This window comes from Ailuropoda melanoleuca, chromosome 2, assembly GCF_002007445.2.
Source record: "Ailuropoda melanoleuca isolate Jingjing chromosome 2, ASM200744v2, whole genome shotgun sequence".
Lineage (NCBI taxonomy): Eukaryota > Metazoa > Chordata > Mammalia > Carnivora > Ursidae > Ailuropoda > Ailuropoda melanoleuca.
In genome coordinates, this window is record NC_048219.1 from 166,844,014 (window position 1) to 166,861,399 (window position 17,386).

General features: G+C 34.9%; 1 protein-coding gene across 1 annotated transcript in view; it reads left to right on the top strand.

The window, feature by feature from the left end:
• Nucleotides 1–17,386, top strand: part of BMPR2 (bone morphogenetic protein receptor type 2) — a 179,090-nt gene that overhangs the window by 108,134 nt on the left and 53,570 nt on the right. The gene's annotated exons all lie outside the window — the stretch shown is intronic.

Sequence of the window (17,386 nt, forward strand, 5' to 3'; positions counted from 1 at the left end):
ACTTTACCTGAATTCGTTTATTTTATAGTTTTTTTATGGAGTTTTTAGGATTTTCTATATTTAATATGCTATCTGCAAATAGAGGCAGGTTTATTTCTTCCTTTCCAATTTGGATGCCTTTTATTTCTTTTTCTTGCCTAATTGCCCTGTCTAGGACTTCCAATGTAATGTTGAATAAAAGTAGTAAGAGTGGGCATCTTTGTCTTCTTCCTGATATTAGAGGAAAAGCTTCTGGCTTTTCACCATTGGATATGATGTTAGCTATAGGCTCATCAGATATGACCTTTATTATGTTGAGGTACATTCCCTCTATCTCCACTTTGTTGAGAGTTTTTGTCATAAATGGATGTTGAATCTTGTCAAATGCTGCTTCTGCACCTATTGAGATGATCATATGATTTTTAGCCTTCATTTTGTTAATGTGTATCACATTGATGACAGGTGGATCTTGAACCATCTTTGCGTTCCTGGAATGAAATGCCTCTGTGTTTTTTAATTATACAGTTCCATGATATTTATTGATCCTAAGTGTAACTGGTTTTCTTCTGAACCTTTTTTCTATGGGAATATTCTGTGGAAGACTGTTAGTTTCCTAGAGCTGCTGTAACAAATTACCACAAACCGGGTAACATAAAACAGTGGAAATTTATTCTCACACAGTTATGGATGCTAGAAGTTTGAAGCAAGTTTGTGCTTGCTCTCTCTGGCAAATAAATAAATAGCAAAATCTTTAAAAAAAAAGATGTTTAATTATATCTTTAAAGACCCTTTTTCCAAATAAGGTTACACTCACAAATTCAGCTTATAAAATCAATATATATACCTTTTAGGGGGCCGTAATTCAACCCTCTATAGGAAGTTGTGAGAAATTATATTATGAGAAATTATACTATAATGAGAAATTATAATAATAAAAATTGTGATTTGAGTAACCCAGGTATTCTCAAGAAACAGATGTTTATCTGAAATTATAATAGATACAATAAGTTCTTTTTTTAAAAAGATTTTATTTGAGAGCACATGCGTGTGCTAGAAAGAGAGAGAGGCAGAACAAGTGGGGTTGGGGGGAGGGCAGAGGGAAAAGCAGACTCTCCCTAAGCAGGGAGCCCGATGCAGGGCTCGATCCCAGGACTCTGGGATCATGACATGAGCAGAAGGCAGATGCTTAACTGACAGAGCCACCCAGGCACCCTGTAGATATAAGTTCTGATGCAAAATGTTGTGATTCTACTTCTTATACTTCCATTATACTCATATATAAATCTGGAACTTCGATTTGGGCAGCCCAGCATCCACCAAATGCCCAGTTTTGCTATTCTTGACTTTAGCATTCCTCATCACTGCTGTTTTTCACATCTACATCTAATCACTATAGTAGGCAGACACACAAAACATTGTTCTTTGCATGACCATATTTTTTTTTTCTATCAGTAGTGGGTAGTTTATATACTTACACTCAATAAATGTTACTCAATTCAAGTTAGTAAATATTAATCCTCTCCTACTATGTAAGACATTGTTTTTTTTTAAAGACACTGTTTTGTCATAGAAGAGCTTAGAAATGCACATAATGAGGGAGAATGAATAGGTTTCCTTTGTTTATTAAGAAAAATAAACACCCATTATTTAAAATCCAGGTAGGCTTTTTGTATTTCAGTTGGTTGTTTATCTGTTTAAATAATTAATCCCTTAGGTGCGAGGTGATTAAATACCTTCAAATACATTTTCTAACTCCCTGATTATGTCTTTTTTGAAGAGGAAATAGGTAGGTATAGCTGGTTGAATAAAACATTAAATTTCATTATATTCTAAAAGTACTCTAGATGTAACTAGCACACCGTGAAATGATAAGCCACAGAAGATATTTCCTCCCTCCCTCCCTCTCTTCCACCCTTCCTTCCACCGCTTCTTTCCTTCCTTTCTTCTTTCTTTTTTTGACAATAACTCAACAAGATATGTATTTCTCTCTCACTTAACAATCCAATAAGGATGAGGAAGTAGCTCTGCTCAACTAGTTTATTCTGGGACCCAGATTCCTTTCATCTTAGAGTGTGCTACCTACACCAGGGTATGGTCATTGTTGGCATGTCTGAGGCTGGCTCTCTTGGCCACATCTGTGTTCCAGACATCTTGTTTGTGGTGACCTTAGTAGTTTTCAGGAAAATTGGTCAGCTGTTTTGTAGAATGTCTCTCAACTGGATTTGTCTGAAATTTTTCTTGTGATTAGACAGAAGTTATTGCCTTTTGGGAGGAAGACCACAAGGGTTAAGGTTTGGTAAAAAACAAAAGTCAACCGAGTAAGTTTAAGATCTAATTCACTTTTTTTTAGTGATACACAAATCGGGCAGCATCCCACATAGCAAGTAGGAGCTCTGACAATAATTTTTTTTAATTAGAAGACATTTCTTAGTAGAGCTTGACTTTAAAATTGGGTTCTTGGTGGGCTTTTTTTGTTTTGTTTTGATTTAGGTCTTTTTTTTTCAAGTACCTGGTGATTGCTGTATTTTTTAAATGTAAAAACATTTCTTTCCGTGTTAAAGGTGGACATTTTTAAAAGTTCAATGAAATAGCACACTTTGAATAACTTAAATGACATTTTTTGGGGTGTGTTATAACATGTATTGCACGTTTTTCTTATCTTTTTATGATTCTGGCTGTTGCCCAAAGCTAAACGCCCTCTAACACTTCAGGAAGCTCCAAGCCTCCTGTATTTACAGCTTGGACTTGGCGCCATGGTCCTACTCCAAAAATATTTATTGTTTCTACTCAAGGTGTAAGTTGTTTCTCTTCTAAAGATGGACTTGAATTCCTGCAGAGGTTTTTAATACACCAGAGGTAAAAAATGTCCTCTGTTAATGAGAAGTTCTGTCGTATTATCCTGTTCTCCCAGATTTCTTTCTCTGTGTAAGGGCTTTAGTGCCTGGGGTGAGGGCATGGGCAAGAATATTTTTTAGTAGGGCTGCCATTCGGCATTTGGGTAATACCCTAGTTGTGCAAGACTGTTCCAAATCTTGAAGGATTTTAAAATCCCTCATCTAAGACATACTAAATGCCAATAGTCCTCCCATCCTGTCATGGTGGCAGTCTTTTAAATGTCCCTTATATATTTTCAAAGGCTCTCCCAGTAGAAGGAAGAGCACTTGTCTTGAGAAAGAAAGGATGTTATAGTACATATATGGAATATAAATATGTAGATGAAAGGGCACCTGGGTGGCTCAGTCCATTAAGAGTCTGCCTTCGGCTCAGGTCATGATCCCTGGGTCCTGGATTGAGCCCCATGTTGAGCACCCTGCTCAGCAGGGAGTCTGCTTCTCCCCCTCTCTCCGACCCACCCCCTGCTTGTGCTCTCACTCGTGCGTGCACTGTCTCTCAAATGAATAAATAAAAAATCTTTAAATGTATATAATGTAAATATATACATAGATATATGTAAATATATAATGTATAAATATAGTATAAATACACCCTTAATTTTCCATTCTAAAGGAAAGCTTAATGTCACACACAAATAGCAGAAAACAGACACAGAATTTGTGTCTCTCTTTTGAAATTATCTGGTTATTTACCAATATGAGTTCTGAAATATCTGGACTATTTTGAAATACCAAATAATAAAACATACATGGAAAGCCCACATTTTCTATCTTATTTCATTGTCTACTCATTTTAGGAATGAATTATATGGCCTATTCTATTTAGAATCAAGAACTTTTAAAATATTATTATGGACTGCCATGGTTTCTATATTTTGAAAAAGTATGTATACTCTATAAATCATACTTATTTTAATTGATTGCCCCATTTTTACTAATAAGGAATATACCTACCTAATTAGAGATTTTAATCAACAGGAGCTCAAACTTTTTTTTTTTTTTTTAGATTTTTTATTTATTTATTCGACAGAGATAGAGACAGCCAGCGAGAGAGGGAACACAAGCAGGGGGAGTGAGAGGAAGAAGCAGGCTCACAGCAGAGGAGCCTGATGTGGGGCTCGAGCCCATAAAGCCGGGATCACGCCCTGAGCCGAAGGCAGACGCTTAACTGCTGCGCCACCCAGGCGCCCCGGAGCTCAAACTATTTTTAATTATGTTCTGTAAGTGAAATTTCACTCAGAGAGGTTCTGACATATATAAGCCTATAAAGTCTTATTAAGCATAAATATGATTTTCAAGAGTTTTTTCCTCCAACACTGAAAATAACATACAGTATTTAATAATAGTCATCTAAGAACTTACAGTTAAAGAAGACCCCGGGTCAGGAGTTTTTAATGAATTTATAGACTAAAAACTGAGAATTCTATATAATCTCAGGTTCATACTTCAAAGTTAAATGCCAACAAGAATTTGAACATTATAATTTGTGATAATCAATAGTTAATTCTTCTATCAGTAATAATGATGAGGCTTCCATGAAACTTGAGTTATAGATCAAAAATAAATGAAGTATAAGATAAATGTAAAGAATGGGGCACCTGGGTGGCGCAGTCGTTAAGTGTCTGCCTTCGGCTCAGGACTTGATCCTGGTGTTCTGGGATCGAGCCCCACATCAGGCTTCTCCACTGGGAGCCTGCTTCTTCCTCTCCCACTCCCCCTGCTTGTGTTCCCTCTCTCGCTGGCTGTCTCTTTCTGTCAAATAAATAAATAAAATCTTTAAAAAAATTAAAAAAAAAAGATAAATGTAAAGGATGATCTCTGAGGCACCCCCTCTATCATAAATCAATACAAAGGCCATACATTTCTGTAAAGTCAAGTGTCCTATTTCTGAAGAGTTTACTGGCCTGCATTTGACTATCATCAAATTATACTTCCTTTTCTGAATTGGTCAAGATTCAGTTGCCTAGAAGAGAATCCAACCTAGGTAGTTTATATAAGAAAGGACAACAAGGTATTAACGTTTTTACAGAAATATTGGTAAGGCTTGAGCAATACTCAAACGTTAGAATAAATCAGATTGACTTGGAGGGCTTTTAAAAGAGATCGCTGGCCTCATCCTCATATTCTCTGATTTAGTGGGCCTGTGGGTGGGCTAAATAATTTGCTTGTCTGACAAGTTCCCAGGTTATGGCTGTTTGTTTCAGAAACTATACTTTGAGGACCACTAGGCAAGAGAAACAGAATCTAGGTTGAGCTTTCAGGAACGACTTCCAGAGCCACACCACAGAACCAGACTGAGGGAGTCAATATCTCTTGTCAGACAGCATAGTGGCATGATTCTCTAGAATCATATTGCCATCTTCATTATTCTGAAACCACCACATTCTGGAAACCACTATTGCTGCTGTCTCCAGAATATTATAACACTGACCACACCTTGTACCAGCAGAATACTTCATGCATTTCTTTTGTATACCCATGAATTGGATGACTAGACACATGTCTCTACTGATAGAACACACGGTAGACTGAAATACGGTTCCCCAAAGATCGCAGATCCTCATCCATGGAACCCATAAACCTCATTTGGCAAAAAGATCTTTGCTAATGTGTTTGATTAAATTAAGGATCTTATGATGGGGAGATTATTCTGGGTTACCTAGGTGGTCCCTAAATGTCATCATAAGTGTCCTTAGGGAGGCAGAGGGGAATTTGACACACAGAGAATAGAAGAAGACGATGTAACTATGGCAGCAGAGATTGGAGTGATGCAACCACAAGACAAGAGGTATCAGCAGCCACTAGCAGCTGGAAGAGGGTAGAACCTCTGAAGGAGCCCAACTCTGCTGACACCTTCATTCACCCCAGTGAAACTGATTTCAGACTCTGGCTTCCAGAACCATGAGATAAAAATTTTTTGCTGTGATAAATTTGTTACAGTACCCATAGGAAACTGATAGACAACCACAGAAAAATTAAGTTTCCACCAGCCTTGTTTGCTTTTAGAAACAGAAGAACAGGTCCATTTTCACTTCCAGATCTTTTGTAAGTGTATTCTGTTGGCTGAAGCTACATTAAATCCTAGCTGCAGAAGAGTCTAGGAGATGTAGGCTTTTCACTTTCTAGCCTCTGCATTTCAGGAAGGCATACTAGAATGAAGGTAGAAGGAATATTAAGGGGGCAGTCTTATCTATCTGCCACATTATTATAATTATTACATTATTATAATATCACAATTGATATCACATGTTTTTTTTAGCTACACAATTTAACTTCCGGGGAAAATGGGGTTCACAGAGAGGCGCAATGAGTAGACCAGGGAAAGAAATGAATGGTAGAAGGTGTTTCTACTCTCCAGCAGAATCTCTCAATATGTGTTTCTGAAGAAGGAGTCACAGTCCAGCTGTGCCACTGCCCTTCAGTTCCCTGATCTTTCTTTGCCGCCTGCTCCCCAGTGCCTTCGTTCAGGCTTATTTTAGTGCCTCTAGTCCCTGGACTGTATTGATTAAGCACATACACAGACATCCTCAGGGTATTGTCGCAACTTCCCTTTTTCCCACCTCTTCAGTTGCTCATGCCTATGCTTGTGTTTCTGCATGGGCATCTATACCTAGGGGCAGACGCAGGAGATCTTCAGAAAATTCTTGGCAGCTTCAAATTCTCTTAGCAACATTTCTCAAGAACTTTTGTTTATGTAACTTCTTCTAGGCAATAAATCAACTTTTAGACTGTTCTACCTGACATACCATATCATATATCCTGACCTAATTCACCTGCACAGGTATTTATTTGAAAATCTAAACACCCAGGACATTCAAACAATTGTCTTCTAAAAGAATTTTTAAAAAAGGATTATCCATTTTTAAAAATCATGCCATGGTACTAAATAAACAATTAGCTAAGACAGTGCATGGTAGGGATGTGGTTTGCATGGTGTTAAAATTGTTTGGTAATTTCACAGAATCACAATTCATGTGATTACAGACTGAGCGGAACAGATATTATAGATAATCACGGAGTTCTCCCAGGCCTTTGGTTGATAATGTACTTGTGATCATTCTGGTTCATTTATATGTTTTGTGAGTCACAACTGTTTTAAAATGTTGAACTCTGTATATTTTCTGTTCCTAAATCCATTTAACAGAATGAAAAACCCAGATTTTGCATCCAGAAGATATTAGAACTCTGTTGCATTCTTGATTTTCTTTTTAAAATATGCTCCTTAGGAGTTAGGATGTCTAAATTCCAAACTCAGTAGTTCCATTTCTGAGAATTTATCCTACAGATGTATACATATATTTTTGAAATGATTATAAACAAAGGCATTCATTATAGCATTGTTTGTTATAGCAAGATGGTAGAAGTAACTAAATGTGAATTGATAGAGGACAGGTTAAAAGATTTTGGTACAACAGTATAATGGAATAGCTTGAAGCTTTAAACAAAAGAATTAAAAGCTTTCTCTGGACTAATTTATAGAAAGGTCTCCACCATATGTATTGTTAAGGATTGCAAACTGTCGGGTTGGGGGGAGGAGGGATATACCATATATTCAAATTTGCTTCTACACACATAAGGAAATTCTGAAAGAATACAGAAGAAAGTACAAAGTGTACTTACTTGTATATATATAAGTGTATGTGTATGGCGGAGTGTAGATTGATAGGGCCTAGTATGAAGGAGACATTTCAGTGCTTGAGATATGCAAGTCAATGTTCAAGATCTTAAAAAATAAAAAATATTTAATCTTCAGAAATAGCACAAATGCAGACCAGGTCAAGACTCAACTTTCTGGGTACATATTGTTCTATACCAGAGAGTGGCATTTATACTAGAAAGATTCAGTTGCACATAGTAAAGCTAAGAGTTTGAAAGATACTTTCTCGTCAAATAATGAATCATGGAACACTACATCAAAAACTAAGGATGTAGTGTATGGTAACTAACATAACATAATAAATTATTATAAAAAAGAAACTTTCTCGTGCTTGAAAGAAAAGTGTGATCCCATTTCAAAATGTGATCCTATTTCCTTTTAACTTTTGTGATCCCTTAATTAGTTTCATCATCTTTATTTATTACTTGATACCCAGCATTTTCTCAAAATTCAAAATGGTGCACAAGAGCACAAGTTAATTTTTCTTTTGTTTTCTGTTTTTGTTTAATGGTTTATATCTTTGCAAATTTGATCAGTAATGGGGAGTGTTGGTAGGAGGAGAAAACTGGGGGCTTTGGAATTAATGTATGAATGTAAGAAGTGGAGGCAAAAGAAGGAGGAGAGAAGTATTTTCCAGATATACTTTGTCATCTTTACAGTTTTACTCCCAATTTCGCCTATATCCTCAAGTCTACTATGGCATTTATTAAAGTAGTAAGGAGAAGTGGCATTTCAGGAATGCAGTCACCCTAGTATGTGTATCATTGGACCATTTTTTGAATGTCAACTTCATTTGCCATTTATTCCCTCGTTTACTAAGTAGTATAAAGTCAAATAATTTTTAAAATTATTTAAATTTTCTCATACTCTTGCCAATTAATTTGATTACCTTTCAATCCTAGTACATCCATAAGTTCTCAGACTATTACATTATATTCCTATATTTTCTGCTCATTCCTCTGTATTTCCAGGATGTGTGATAATTTGTTAAAGTACTTAATGATATTGATTGATTGATGAAAAGACTGACATAGCAAGACTAGGCTTGGTGAAAGTGGCTTCCCCAACGTGATCTATTCGTTTAGTATTAAGAGAAAGAAACATTTGAATGGTTATATGTTAAGATGAGAAACTCATGTTGGCTTATTTGAAGTCTTTTAAAATGGAGAAAAGAAATGGCATTCTTTAATTTTACTTTCTGTTACGGTTGGCATAGAGGTTAAAAGTTTGATGTTTAATTCAGAATACAGCCTTTCTATTTCAGAGTTTTATGGAGTATTTTTTCTGCCTGTGTTTTATTTGCTATCATGAAATAGAGTTTTCCCTACTCATTTTTTTTTTAAAGATTTTATTTATTTATTTGACAGAGAGAGACAGCCAGCGAGAGAGGGAACACAAGCAGGGGGAGTGGGAGAGGAAGAAACAGGCTCCCAGTGGAGGAGCCTGATGCGGGGCTCGATCCCAGAATGCTGGGATCACGCCTTGAGCCGAAGGCAGACGCTTAACCACTGCGCCACCCAGGCGCCCCTCCTTACTCATTTTTATATGAGATTTTAGAGGTTTTTACAGATTTTTTTCAGTAGAAATTGATACATATGTTTTGAAACAGTTGTTTGCAGTTATTTCACTACCAAAGACTTCTTTGTATTTGTCTTGAGTCCTTCCATTTCACGTCTTGGAAGATTTTGTCTACCACAGTGTATTTTATTTAGTAAAAGATCACTTTTCCCTTTAAAAAAGTAAATCAGATACATCTCAGTGCCACACCACTGAGCAAGTCACGTATTTCCAGCTGCCAAAGCTGTTGATGACAGATCAGTGTTTTAAAGTGAGGGAAAAGGAAATTGATGTTTTTGTTTTCTTTATATGGGCTAAAGTATACTGAAATAAGTGCTAATAAATACTGAAAATTGTGTTACTGAGTTCTGGTCCTTATGTATATATCCTTGATATTTTAAAAATAAAAAATCATCTTAAAAGGTGAGAACCATTCTCTTAGACTGCTTTTTTAAAGTTGTGGTAAAATACACATAACATAAAATTGATCTTCTTAACCATTTTTAAGTGTCCAGTTCAGTAATTTAAGTATATTCATAATGTTGTGCAACCAAACTCCAGAACTCCTTTCATCCTGTAAAACTGAGGCTCACAAAAAGTAAATAAAATGTTGATCTTTGGGTAATATTATACATATCTTATTCCACAAAACAACTGAAGTGCTATGTTTTAAATAAATATATTTAATTTTTCTAGTGTTAAAAATTCATCCCATAGCTAATAGTGCAACTATAGGCATTACTTATAGACTCTTGTTTGAATGTTACTATGTCTACAGTTGTTAAGAACAACATGGGCAGAACTAGAAAAAAAAATTAAACCATTCCTAAATGTCTAATTTTAGATTTAAGTTGAATATGTTTGCGCACATCTCTGGAAGATGTTACGTGGCCAGTAGTAGGTATACTCTTATTTGTCAGCTATTGCCAATAATATTTCATCAGTAAGCCACCTTTAAGCTCAGTGGCTTTAACAGTAAGCATTTATTCTCATGATCATATTAGATCAGCTGGAGTTTGCTTGATATAGGCTGGCCTCCGCTCCAGGCTATAGGGTCAGTTCAGATCTTCTCTGTCTGGGGCTGAGGATCAAGAAGTAGCATCTACTCGGAGAAAGTTCTTCTCATAGTGGATTATTTGATCACAAGGAGTACAAACACAGCTAAAAAAAGAGTTACTTCCAAAATTTAAAAGGCAGATTTGTTTTAGCATCTACATATTTAGTATCAACTCTGTTTTGTATGTTAAAAAGTGCTCACTTCTTTTAAAATAAAAATGGTTGTGTATTAGAATGGATATCCAAAACTTACCACAAATGTTGTAAATCAAAATTATTTCTCACTCTGCTAGCTTTTAATACAAATGTTTTAGTTATTTAATTTTTTACATTATTTAATATAGCCTATCAGTTATTATAAGGATCAATAATTTTTCTTTATTGTTAGGTCAGTGTTTTTAGTTGATCACTTTTGAAGTGTTGGATCTATCGAAGGATGAACAGTCATCCATTTAAAAAGTTTACTGTGGTTTGTAATTTGATATAATATGAAGAGATTTTTTTTAAAACTTAAATTGCTTTTATCTCACCTTTATCACATAGAGATCGTAAGATCACTAAGGCTTTTTTGTTTGTCAGTTTTTAAAAGTTTTTGTTTGAAAAGCAAGGTAGAATTGGACTAAAAATAGAACTTCCTACATTGTCCAGAATGTCACCAGTGCTGCTAAGCAGGACATGTGGGTACCTTTAAGACAGGTTTGCAGACAGGAATATGTAAAGGGACAAAGAAAGGAATATAAAAGAGAAGGAAAGGTAAAAAGAAGGATTGGGAAAAAGAAGTATTTGTGTAGGAGAAAGATACAGTACCAGCAAGAATTACTCTTAACTCCCCTTGGCCTTACCGCTGCCCTCGGTGTTCTGTCACTTTACCTTCTTCTTCTCACCATCTAAGGAGTAGGGTTTAATAGGAACTGAACAAATATTTAGGGGCAGTTTGGGTGAGAATATCAATAATGGTCTGATGGAGACCTTATTCCTTTTACTCTCCTTTCATGGAAGATCAGATGTGCACGTTTAGAAGATCCTTTTTAAATATGATTTCTCTCATCTATGGAACATAAGAACTAGGAGGATCGGTAGGGGAAGAAAGGGATAAAGAAAAGGGGGGTAATCAGAGGGGGGAATGAAACATGAGAGACTATGGACTGTGAGAGGCAAACTGAGGACTTCAGAGGGGAGGGGGTGGGGGAAGGGGATAGCCTGGTGATGGGTAGTAGGGAGGGCACGTATTGCATGGTGCACTGGGTGTTATACGCAACTAATGAAGCATCAAACTTTACATCGGAATCTGGGGATGTACTGTATGGTGATTAACACAATATAATAAAATAAAATTAAAAAAAAAAAAGAAGATCCTTTTTAAAGAATTGTCAAATAAGTTTCTGTAAATGCTTTGAGGGTAGGGGATAAGGGAAATCTGAGCACTATGGAAAGGACGAATTAAGGATTTCGTTGGTTTTAGATATGTATTAAAAATGGTCTTCTGAACAGTGCTAATTTCATAAAGCTTTGTCCAATAAGGCATATTTTCCTCTATCCTATCTCTTAATCGAAAAGCTTTTCTTTCTGCTCTGTTCCTACTCTAGTGCATCTTTTATTAACTCTGACCTTGGCTGCTAGCTATTGCCTCCGCTGCCAAAACATTAGAAGCAGCAAGAGGATATGCAGCTTTTCATTTGTCTACTTTGTTTAATATTTTTCTCTTGCCAACAAAATTGGGTACTTTAAAAGTACTAAGTATAACTGAAAAGCTAAATGTTTACATTGGTGGAGTGTTTCTATGAGCTAAATAGGGATTACCTACATTGATCTTTTAATTATCATTATTAAGTCCCAGACTCATTGGAAGGAAAAATAACTGCATGTTATATAGAAAAGCAACCCTGAATTAATTTCACGTGCACCCAACAGCATGGTTAAATCTTCAAAACAAATTATTGAAAACAAAAAGCAAGGCATAAAAATTCCATTTATATAAAATTCAAAAATAGGAATTAAAAAACCCCAAACCTAAGCATACAGGGAATGTAATACTATTAAGAACGGCAAGGAATTGATTACTACAAAAGTCAGGATGGTGTCTGTTGCTGGGGAGGAGAAAGGCTATTATGACCAAAAGGGAGCAGGCAGGTGATTTTTAGGATCCTGAATATTCTATTTCTTGGCGTAAGTACATGAGTGTTTACTTATAATAATTCACTAAACTGTACATTTGTATTATAAACACTATTGTACATATGGGATTTGTTTTATAATAAAAATGGTTTAAAAGATTGGAAAACAACTGTGGAAAAAACTAGAAAACAGAAATTTAATAGGAAAAAAAGCTAATTTTCTCTGCATATCTATCCTGCTTTCCTTTTAAGATTGAGCACATTACTATCATAATTAAAAGAACATTAAATGGGGGGAGTTGTCTGTACAGTGCAATTTGTATTTGTTTTGTAGTAATAAGCAAATGACTGGAAGATATATCTTCCACTTTTATACTTACATTATTTCATGGTCACTTTCTGAGAACGAGGGTCTTTAGTTTGAATTCTGGATTTAGAAGTATCATTTATAGACAGGAATACTGACTAGGGATCTCTGAGTGATTCACCTCTTTGGTTTGATTTTTTATTGTATGATTTTAACTGATTGAGCCACCCAGGCACCCCTATATTGTGAGATTTTAATATTTACTTGTTTTTGTTTATTTTAAATAATGAATATTGCAGTAGTTAGATTTCAATTTTCCTTGTGTCAATTTAGGCTTGAATTGACATTTCTTTACTCAATTAGGTTATCAGTGCTTTCTGAGAAGTATTCAGTAATTATTTTCCAAAGCTGTTGCATGGAATAACAACCTTTTTGTTTTATCATATCTTTGTATAAAGCTAAAAAATAAAATCTCAACAGAATATAGGCAGTTAAGCCTGGTAGAATTATATAAAAACTATTTAATAGTATTTTCTTTATACTCTGATAGATTTTTTTTTATTGTAGCATGGTCTAGAGATTAATATTTATCTTCCGTTTTCTTGCATTTACTAAAAATTCTAAATATATTTATTTAAATGCTGTTTTTACCCTTCTATTATTTAATGACTTTATTCCAATGACATATAACTAATTTTGTTAGTTTTAATTCCTTCTCTAATGAAGGAAATAAAATGCTAAAATTCGGTCTCTTCTAATCACAAAACAGCTATTTTAAACAAATTAGAATTATAAATACAAAGCTAAAAGTTAAGAAGGATAGGGGCGCCTGGGTGGCACAGTGGTTAAGCGTCTGCCTTCGGCTCAGGGCGTGATCCCGGCGTTATGGGATCGAGCCTCACATCAGGCTCTTCTGCTATGAGCCTGCTTCTTCCTCTCCCACTCCCCCTGCTTGTGTTCCCTCTCTCGGCTGGCTGTCTCTATCTGTCAAATAAATAAATTAAAAAAAAAAAAAAAGTTAAGAAGGATAAGCATTGTATATCTTTCCTGTGTTTTCTTGTGAATCCTCCCTCCCCCAACCTTTTTTTGGTTTAACTTGGATTGTTTCTCTTTCTTTTTCTTTCCCTTACTTTTCCACTATTGCTTTTATAATTTAGCCATAAAATGCGTAGACTTAGCAGAGCATAAACTGTTTTGTTTATTGTTGTTGTTTATTGTGTTTCTTACAAGCGAGGTCTATTCACAGGGATTAATGAGACAAGTTAAATTTAAAGTAGTCCTAAATATTCAGTATTACATTACCAATTTGAAAAAAAACAAGAAATCTGCCTCCTCTCAATTTGATTTTTAGACATTAAACATAAACATTAATCTGATTATGATTACTATATAGTTGCCATTCCAAACATATTAATTAAAATAAATCAACATTGTTTATTCTTTGTAAAAATATTTGTTCAAAACATTGATCTTCACAGTATATCATCATTACAGAAATGATATTTAGGAATCTGAATTATTTTGCTGAGGAATTCATTTAACTCTGATCACATCAATTGTTTTGATTTTAAAACTTTTTCTCTGCTTTTATGAATAAGTACATTGCTTTTTTAAAAAAATGTTTTTAAACCTAATCCCTAATTTGCCTTCCCACGCAGAGTTGTAAAAGATTAAGAAGCCAACAAAACCACCAGTGTGTTATATTTAAGATTTCCTTTGTTATTGCTGCACATGCAACAATGTTGTTCTTTCTTTGACACAGACCCAGACAAAGGCTGAGTGTAGCAAGGAAGCAGACAGCACGCCTCCAGTAGTGGCCCCTGCCTGGCTCCAGGATTTGTAAACAGAAACATCCCAGGCTCCAATGAGGCAGACAGCGGTTCCCTGTCTGTTCTGCATTCAGGAAGCGCTTGCATAAACCCAGCCATTGCACACAGACATACATAGCAGTGTTTACATTTGGCTGAGTATTTAATTGAGAAAGCTAATAGGGAGGAAGGAGAGGGTTTATTAGAGCTAGGGGAACAAGACAATTTCAGGTACAGCATATACCATATATGTAGCATATATGTTTAAAAGAAGAAGATTTTATAAAGAAACAAAAAACAAAAGTTAGGAGTTTTATGGTCAAAGGCCTCTTTTATTGCACACATATGCGAATAAACATATTGAAATATTTTTCCTGGCAGTTTTCCAGGGATCTCCTATTTTTAGACCATATAACATATCCTGGAAAGCTTTTTATTTGAAATATTTAACCATTACTAGGTTTTTAACATGTTTTTAAAATCTATTTTAACACTTTTTATCATCACTGTTATATAAATTAATAATTTCTATATCAGATTTTGAATAAATATTTTTATGTAAAAGCTATGTTACTTTTTTTTTTAAATTTAAGATTAAGAGCAAAGAGAATGCTGAACCTTCAAAAAAACAATAGAAGACCCATACAGAATTTTAGAATTAGAAAGACCTTAAAAGTCACTCAGTATAACCACTTTTTAAAAACTAGTTTAATTCATTTTTAATAACAAACTTACAGGAAAAGCACAGAAAACAAACAATATTAAAAATATGTACTTAATTTGTATGGAGGACAACTCAAAAAAGTATAGTGAATGGATGGAATCTACTGTATGATAAAAATGCTACAAATACCTCTTAGTTGCTGTCAATAAGAAATTTCCTTGTTCTTTAAAAATCCAAATGCTGGCACCATCCAGAAACATTTGCAGGTTTATTTGTAACTGTTGTTAAGTTAAACTGCTGAAACTTGTTCCCTGAAACTGTTTGACTTGTGTTAATGCTTTCTGTCCCCTCACTTGTATTAAAAATTCACATATAAATGAAAGTAGAAAAACTACAGTACCTGATTTCTGTTCTCTATTTTTCCACTCTTAGTTATATACTTAGATAGGTACCTTTTGACCCTATGGGAGAAAAATGTCTAACATCAGAACTACAAATAACAGGAAGGAAGGAAAAAAAGTGGGTTTTTGTTGTTGTTTTTGAAGATGAAATGTTTCCTGTCATAGTTGATTCTTACAGCACATTCTCTACATGTGTGGCATGCTACCTTGGCATATTTGTTCCACATTTGGCATGGCTAGCACACAGGTTGGTGTCTTCAAAAAAAGGATAACCAGACAGGCTTCCCTCGTCTACTGCAAAGCACCAGTAACTATATGCTGGAAGTGCAGATCTGTTTTGACATCCTGTGCAATTTCCCACACCAAATGCTGGAAAGGAAGATTGGGAATCATAATTTCAGTGGAATTCTGATAACATCTAATTTCATGTACCAGGACTGTAACAACGAAGTAAGATTCTTCATGATAAGCAGCCCAGATGGATGCTACAGAATTTTTGTATTAAAACTCATCTAATTTTTAAGAAAAATCTTAAGTCTTTTTAGTCTGTTTTCTTACACTTTACATTCCTTTGTAACAACTTAGTCCAGATTATAAGAAACATTAAATCAAGTACATTGACAACATCAAAAAGAGCAGACAAAGGATAAGACAGAAAAATTGGAAATAAGATGCAATTCTGTAGAAGAACTCAATGGTCTGAGAGTCCCTAATAGGTCTTAAGAGTTATCACTATAGACTAACTGATATTCAAAATTATACCTAGTCATACAAAAAGAAATGTGATTTAATATATCTACTTTAAGAAGGCAGGAAAAATGTACATTGTATTTTTCAGAGCATTTTATACAAAATACTTCAAGTTAAAAAACGTATTTAATTGCAGGTACTCATTGGCCTCTTTTCCAGCAACTTTACCTGTTTACTAATCATTTTTCAGTGATGCTAATTAAGTCAAGGGAAATTGCCCTTTTTGGAGGATGGGTGAAGGTAATGAGCTTAGTTTTGAGTATATTGTTTATATATCTCTAAAATATTCAATAGGGAAAGATATTCAATAGGAAGAAAAGTATATTTGTTAAAGAACCTCTATATGTACATGAATTGATTAATGCATTACTTAATCCACCTGTTTCAGAAATGAGTCTAGCTGCTGTATCTGTAAATCAAAGAGATTTTCCTGGTACACATGTTTCTTCCTCCACAGCTGAATAGTCGAGTCATGTGGAAGGCAGACTCTTTTTCTATGTTCCCTGTTAAAGATTATTCAAAGCTTTTTAGTTCCAGTTCCTCACCATTGGTTTTTTGACTCTCCACTAGTTCCCTGCTTAAGAATGCCTTCAGTTAGGCATAATGTAGAATGTAGTACCTCACATTTCTATTCCAGTAGTTTTTCTCATGGATTATCTATATATGACATGCACAGGAGAAGATATCATTCAAGGCTATCTTGCCTTTTATTCCAAATAAAACCAGCACTTATGTTCTTATGGATACTAACCCTTTATCAGCTATGTCGTTAGCACATGTCTTTTCTCATTCCAAAGCTTGCCCTTCAGTTTTGTTGATTGTTTCCTTCGCTGTGCAGAAGTTATCTTGTTGAAGTCCCAATAATTAATTTTTGCTTTTGTTTCCCTTGCCTCAGGAGACCTGTCTGGTAAGAAGTTGCTATGGCTCATGTTAAAGAGATTGCTGCCTGTGTTTTCCTCTAGGATTTTTATGGTTTCCTGACTCACATTTAGGTCTTCCATCCATTTTGAATTTATTTTTGTATATGGTATAAGATAGTGGTCCAGTTTCATTCCTTTGAATGTGGCTGTCCAGTTTTCCTAACACCATTTCTTGAAGAGACTGTCTTTTTTCCATTGGATATTCTTTCCTGCTTTGTCAAAGATTAGTTGACCATATAATTATGGTTCCATTTCTGGGTTTTCTATTCTGTTCCATTG